Below are 7,856 nucleotides of genomic sequence, written 5' to 3' on the forward strand. Positions count from 1 at the left end.
AAGAAAATAGGCGGGGGAAACATGGATCCCAAACATAACAACTAAATGTGATTTCTAATTGATTTTAATCTTCAAAACCACGAGTCTTCTTCTCCATCTTAACTTCTGAAAATAGTGATTCGATTAGTTTGAGTTTTTTCAGATTTTCGAATTGGGGTTTTGTTAATAATCTCTGCTAATTCTTCATCTTGTTGTGGAAGATTCAGAGTTGAGGACAGGTAATCTTCTAAGTTCTAATCCTAGATTTGTTATGTTTATGTAATTCATGTCATGTCTAATAATTTCTCTAGATTGGTTATGTTTCAAACTTTCACTGCTCAATCAATGACCAAAGTTGATGATTGAGTCATTTTGCAAGGTAAATATTTATGTAAGTAAATTAGTATAGCCTTCAGTTCATTATTAAGATTATGTGAATGCTTATGAGGTTAAGAATTATGTCGATATAAAATGGAGCTGTATTGATTGGGGTTTAGGTTTATTTTGATTTACATAGGTTGGTACTTATTAAGAATGAAACAGAAACTGAGTTTTAGAAGTGGTATTGACATCAGTTACGCAAAACTTTGTTTGTTGTAGTGAACTGGACAAGGAAATGGTAATGGTGATAGCTTTAGTGTGGCTGTTGGGTTGTTGTATAGTGACTGAGAAGATGTTGATGAAGAATTTACTTGTTCTGTGGGTATTTTGAGTGATCTAGTGGTGAAGGAATGGATAAGTTAAACTACGTTTGGTGATGATGTTGTTGTGGTGAGGTCATAGTTGTGATGGAGCTGAACTGATAGTGCAGGAGTTAGAGGTACTATAGTGATCCATATTGTTTGTGCTGTGCAATTGAAGCCTTATAGTGATCCATATTATTTGAGCACACCTGAAAAACATATATAGCTGCGCTCGTTTGAGCCCCAGTTTTATATTTTATGAATCGAGATTCATACTGTCTTTATTTTTCTTTGGCATCTCACAAAAGTGAAACTAGCCATTGTTGTTTACAAGAACTTTACTCTGCCTTCACCTTTTCTTTTCTGTTGTAGTATCCAAGGAGTTTCGTTAGACTTTATGAACTTATCTATATTACCAGCACTTTCTGACTCTGATTTTTAAATGGCACTTACGATTTATGGTCTTCAGCAAGTCATTTTGCAAGTCAATTGCTGATGTTAGTCCATGAACCATGATAGTAGACAGTAGTAACAATCTGATGGATTTTGTTTTCTTGATCCTTTCATTAAGTTTTTAAATTTCGGTGCGACACCGAGTCACTGACTGTTGAATCTGTAATCTGTTGATTGAATTGAATGGAAATGTCAAATGAATTAGATGAATGTTAGGTTGCAGAGGAGTTTTTGATGGCCTGAATGTGGTCGGAAAAAATCCAGAAATCAGAGGAAACTAAGCAGAAACCAGCTAACCCGTGAACTTGCAGGTTTAACCCGTTACGGGTGCGGGTTAATGAAATGACCACCCGTGAAGAATATCAACCCGCGGGTTTTGACCCGTGTCAACCCGAACCCGTGTAACCCGTAACAAGCCAGCCCCGGCCCGCCCGTTTGCCAGCTCTAATACCTTCAAGCAATAATATCACTTAAGCTTAGATCCTATTTATATTTAAGAAAATAGTAGAACTGTTTTTCATTTGCAAATCTTGATACTTCACAGATGAAGCGAAACACTAATACCATCGCAGTATATTGAAAGGTTACGCAAAATAGTAACACATCCAGGCAGGTGTTAAGAAAGTGTTATTGGGAATCAAAGGAAACTTAGGAAGGAGCTGTAACAGGCTATGGTAAGTTACTGGCAATGAAGAGGGAGGTAATAGTTCACATCACCTTTAACGTTTCATTCTTTTCCATTTCCATTTATTTTATTGATATGATTAATATGTTGTTGTTTGTGGCAACACATAATTTTGATGTGTTGTTACGATGATAGTTCATAAAAATTTCAACTGTTCAGTAAAAGCTTATGAGTAGATTGCGGTAGGAATGATGCTTCACCAATCTAAAATGATGCATCTAAAATTGTTCTCTATAAATTTTTGAAATGCCAGCCGATACTGATATGATGTAATTTCCGTTGTTCTGTCACTTGAGAATGTTAATACCTCTACCAACACCCACCCCTACTTCATAGTCTTGTACTTGTTACTTTTTTAACAGACACAGTGACACACTGAATGTTTCTCAAACTCTGAGATTGTCCTAATGCCAGTTTTTGTTTACTTTTTTTTTTTTTTGGAGAAATATCAAGTAGAAATTCAGCTTTAAGTTATTCAATGACCACTTCTATTTTTGAAAAATGAATTCCCAATAAATTTATAATTCAATGACCACTATGGTTGTGGATCTTATGTTTTCTTGGTTATGATTACATTTGCTTTTTCTTAAAGAGGATGATGACAAGTATTTTTTACTCGATATTGTGAAGCTTCTGATCCAACCTTTACGGCGACAACGGATTCCTTCCACACCCTTCATAATTATTAGTGGTTGCAACTGTGATTCCAGGACGTGATTATGAATTAGACAAGGCTAAGGAGAATTTAAGCTGGCATCATAGGCTTAACTTTCTTCTTATAATGATGAAATGGGAAAAAATTTTGTGGTGAAACGTCTGCAACTGCGTGTTACCCAGACACAAAATCTAATCTTTGTGCTTAGGTATATACCTGTACTTGCGGATCTTTTTTTGAACACCCTTTCAGGTTTACCCACAGGTTTGGATGGAATCTTAGAGAAAAATGTTGAACCAATGCTTCAGAATATATCCTGATAAAATGTGCAGTCCATTCAACCTTGATTCATATTTAGTTACAACTGATTTGAAAGTAGTTCAACACATATATCCTGGTAAAATGTGCAGTCCATGCAACCTTGATTCATACTCCCTCTGTTTTTGGAAAAGAGATACTTTCACTTTTTTATTTTAACCTAAAAATAGGCCAAATTGAAAAAGTGAAAGTATCCGTTTTCTAGAAATGGAGGGAGTTTTAGTTACAACTGATTTTAAAGTTGTTCAACACAAATAGAATGGGGACTACTGTGCCACTCGGTGAGGCCGGGTATTTTGTATATCTCAATTTGCAAGCCCTATCATTCATGTGTTGTAAGAGTAGGTGTTAAACATGGATACTAATATGGGTATATAAACTTGCTGGGGGGGTGTACTATTTGACAGGGAAGTGAAGTTTTGTCTTATACAAAATTTGGTACACTCCCAGGTAAATTGATAACCCTGCTAGCAATTTTTCTAAAATATCACTAATCCAAATAACATAACATGCTAACAGTCGACAATAACGAAACAGCGAAACGAATCATATCTCGGGCCGTTACGGCACGAGTCATTATCTAGTCTATAATACAAAACATAATAGGTTTTTGAGCTTGGACAGTCGGATAACATTTTGAGAGATAAACGTTGCATTCAGCCATCCCAGTCTCATCCCAGCCAAAGACATCCGACGGATGGAAGAGTTGTAACCTCTTTTCATTATAAATATAAATTGAATGGGTTCCCTCATAATTAGGATCATAAATAAAATTAATTTAAATGTGAATCATTTGATTTTTTATATTATATTCTCCATCTAAAAATATTAATAAAACACCAAAAATATTAAAAATCAAGAATTACAAAATTTCAATTTGAATCCATAAAATTAAGTGAAAACTAAGTAATTCTCCAACCATTCAAAAATAGTACATAAGATATATATATTAATTAAATCATGCGTCAAGATGCAAAGTAGATATTCAAAAATAAAAAATAAAACAAATTGGAATCATTATAAAGAATAAAATCTTATAGCATACCTAGATGAAAAACAAGTCAAAGCACAAAATTGTTTTGAAATTACGGTGGTTATATGAAGACGTTTGGTGCAAAAAATCACAACCACCATTTTCGTTCTTATGAGTCAAGCCCCTTCAATTGATAAACATGTGCAAAGAATCACAGTTACATAATGTTTTGCATGCTTCTCCCGAACCACGCATGACATATCTGATATATAAAATCGTTGAATCCCTTTCTCCAAAAGTTTCAGTAGGTATGAGACTAGAAAATCAAGAATGCATCCATAATCCATTTAGTTGATCAACATCACTTGAAAATTTGAACGGTTTCATCAAATTATATAGAGTGAAACAAAGACGTAGTAGGGGTCTATGAGATTTCTTGAGGAAAATTGTTAGTTTTGAAAAAATGACTTATTACTTATTACATGGGAAGGGAAATAACGTCTCGCGTACTTTTTGGGCTGAGTTATTTATTTCTTTTAATAGTTTTCACATAGGGCAAATGCCGATCTTCTCTCACACTAATTTTTCATATTTAAATTGAATGCATAGGTAGTGGCACAAAATTGGATCATAATACTATTGGGTTCTGCCATAATTAGGATCATAAATAAAAATTAAATTCAATTAAACAAAAATGATTAAGATTTTTGGTGTTAATCATGTTATTATTCTATTTTTGCATTGTAATCTCCATCTACAAATAAATAAATAAATAAATGATTAACCAAATAATTTCTCAATGGAAAATTTCAGTTAAATCCACAAAATTAAATGAAAACTAAGTTATTCTCCGACCACTGAAGGAGTGTGTATAAAAAACCAATTATAGACAATATCCATAATAACGAGTTTTTTTTTGTTAAATCATGCATCAAAAAGAAAAATAATTTATAAATAACAAAATCCTATAGCATACTTAAAAACAAATCAAAGCACAAAATTGTTTGTAAATGACCTTGGTGATATGAAGACGTTTGGTGCAAAGAATCACAACCAACATTTACATTCATATGAATCAAATCCTTCAATTAATAAACATGTACAAAGAATCATAGTTACATTAAGAGTTTTACATGTTTTCTCCTCGACCACGTACACACCACAAATCTGATATATGAAATCACTGAATCGCCCTTTCCAAAAAATATTAGTAGATATGAGATGAGAAATCAAAGAATGGATTTAAAATCCGTATAGTTAATCTGCATCATTGAGAATTTGAAGGGTTTCACTAAATTATCTGAAGTGAAAACCAAAGACGTAGCGGAGATCGATGAATATTTGAGGGAAGTTATTAGTTTTGAGAGAGTTAGTGTTTTTAGGAGACTAGAAAATACATACTCACATATATTTTGGGCTGAAATATCGTATTTGTTTTAGTACCATCCGTGCAGACCTTTTTATTTTCTTTCTAATTTTTCACATTTTTATTTTGGAATGATAGGGAAAGCGGAAGGATAGGTAATTGTATATATATGTACAGACCATCCTAATTAATCCTGGCTAAATTGGGACCTATGCCACTTAATTGGGGCCTGTACTAAATGACAAAAAAGGTCATCAAAAAGTAAAAGAGAACATCCCTTATCCAACTATTCTATATAATGGCTAATTTATCCCTGATTAATTAGTGTTAATCGGGTGATTAATTGATGTTTAGTCAAATTAAACTAGAAATCAACTAATCTTGATTCATCATCAAAACATGGAAAGAAAAATATCTTTTTGAAAAAAATCAAATCAGGATCGGTATATATTCATGCTCTCGTAGTTCGATTTTGGGTCGATCTTTTTCAGGGAAAAAAAAACAAAACAGAATCGGTCAATGTTCATGTGAACATCAACCGATTCTGGGCTAATGCTCTTCGTGCAGTTACAACATAGGTGGAAGTACTGGTGGGATTGTTTTAGTGGTTGAAGAAAAGAAACTTCCCCATACTTTTTGACTTCTTTTTTTCATCAAGTCTAACAGACCAATGGTGGTACGTTGATCTGATTCTTTTCTTTACAATTTTCTTAATGTTCACAAATGTGCACCATAATGCAACACTTGGCAGGCAACTAGACTGATCATTGTCATGTCAAAAGACAAATTTCTTGTCCTACAAGTGTCCTCATAATCACTAGTCGGTCTCATATCTCCACACTCTCGAGTGCGCATTACAGAGTGTCTTTGTTTTACATTTTTTTTACACCTGACACAACCCCTATAGATTCTAGATGAAACCTTTATCGACATAAACATTTCAGATTTGAATGGGATATATTATTCGGAACCAATTTGAATTGTTTGAACTTTTTTAGCCAGAAACGGGGGATGTGGGACATAAACATATTTTGATTCCTAAGGCTAAGGCCCAACCCATGGATAACCCATAACATGAGGCCCTTAATTAAAAGAAGTTTAAATCTAGGCCCCGAATTATTAAAAGACACTCATACCCTTATATATATTGTCAAGCCCCAAATTAAATAAAATTTAAATTTAAGCCCAAAGTTATTAAATCTAGGCCCAAAATTATTAAAATATCGCGTGAATGTGTAAACAGAAGTTACACATGCATATGCCATGTGTATCCAGAAGTTACACATCATTATGACATGTGTAATGCAAAGTTACATATCAAAAAATAGACATCAAAAAGAATGCATACAAAAAGTACATGTATTATTTTAATATTCATTTATAATAATTTCTTAGCATGTGTAACTAGAAGTTACACACGCATCTGTCTAGTGTAATTGAGAGTTACATATGCATCTATCTTGTGTAATTGAGAGTTACATGCATCTCTCTAGGCCCAACAACCGCTGCTAGCCACCACCACTGCCTCCTCATCCTCCTCCAAAACCTGCACCTCCACCACCACAAATAAGCCACCAGCTTTTATGAAGTTATCTGCAACCTGAAGAATAACAAACAAACATATTTTATGAGATTAAAAGAAAGACATACAAAACAATGCATAATCACTTTCGAATGCATGTGACTAGTATAATTAGGAGTTAAACACACATATAAAGTTAAATGTACTTAGATTCAGAGATGCAAAAAAACAATTTTGTTATTCATTTTTAGCATGTGTAACTAGGACTTACACATGGATATGGGTAGTGTAACTGAAAGTTACACATGCCTGCTATATGTGTAATTATGAGTTACACATGCATAGTGGCATGTGTAACCAATAGTTACACATATATAGTGGCATGTAAACTTGAAATCTCTTTGTACATATAAAGCAAAAACACTAAATATTCAACTTACAGTGCAACAAGGAAAATTATTACATAGTAATTTACGGAATCATCTTGGTAACATCCAAAATCACCTAGCCTAATTATAGTTGAGTAATGTAAATAATAAAAATATTTTAAGATATAGGGAAAAATAGGATAGGAAAATGTAAGAAAAGAACCGAACCTGGCACAACTTCAACTGCGTGACGCATGTATTCCAGATCTTACACTAAGACTTTTCAAGGAAACTACCTTAGCATTGCGAGCACAAAAAGACACCAAATAATTCGAAAGAAATGATATTTCATCAATTACAAGTCATTACTCAAACAACATTTGGTTATAATGGAATCCCCTGATTGTTGATTCCAAAAGACCACTACAGCCATAATCTGAAAAACAAGCCAACACCTAACTTTTCTAAATGTTCTCAACTTTTATAACATAGTTTTGTAGTACAAAGTTCTAGTATAACACATCAATTCCTATTTATGCTTTTTTATAACGTCACTCCTAATAGAAAAAATATCTTGTAGGACTCTGTCAAAAAATAAAAGGTATTACACATCCAAAAAAGGTCAGTAAGGATACAAACCTGAAACTAGATACTGAAAGATGAAAGTCAAGTTATCAAGAACACTTACAAAACCCATGGATAATATCGAAGTTCATAAAAAAAAAAGTAGACAAATTGAGCTCTGAATTCCCCATTTTAGCACTGACACTGACCTGAAATGTATTGGTTTTCCATATAACCCAAAACATAAAAGTGCATCTTCAGTTTCGTCCAAGACAGTAAGCCCTCATCCT

General features: G+C 33.3%; 1 long non-coding RNA gene across 1 annotated transcript; it reads right to left on the reverse strand.

Annotated features, from left to right (window-relative positions):
• Window positions 1-6,598: 6,598 nt before the first annotated feature.
• Window positions 6,599-7,856, reverse strand: LOC113334751. Its single transcript, XR_003352948.1, has 3 exons — window positions 7,776-7,856; window positions 7,231-7,298; window positions 6,599-6,712 (listed from the first exon to the last, which is right to left on the reverse strand). It is a non-coding gene; the product is annotated as an uncharacterized LOC113334751 (long non-coding RNA).

This window comes from Papaver somniferum, unplaced genomic scaffold, assembly GCF_003573695.1.
Source record: "Papaver somniferum cultivar HN1 unplaced genomic scaffold, ASM357369v1 unplaced-scaffold_137, whole genome shotgun sequence".
Taxonomy (NCBI): Eukaryota; Viridiplantae; Streptophyta; class Magnoliopsida; order Ranunculales; family Papaveraceae; genus Papaver; species Papaver somniferum.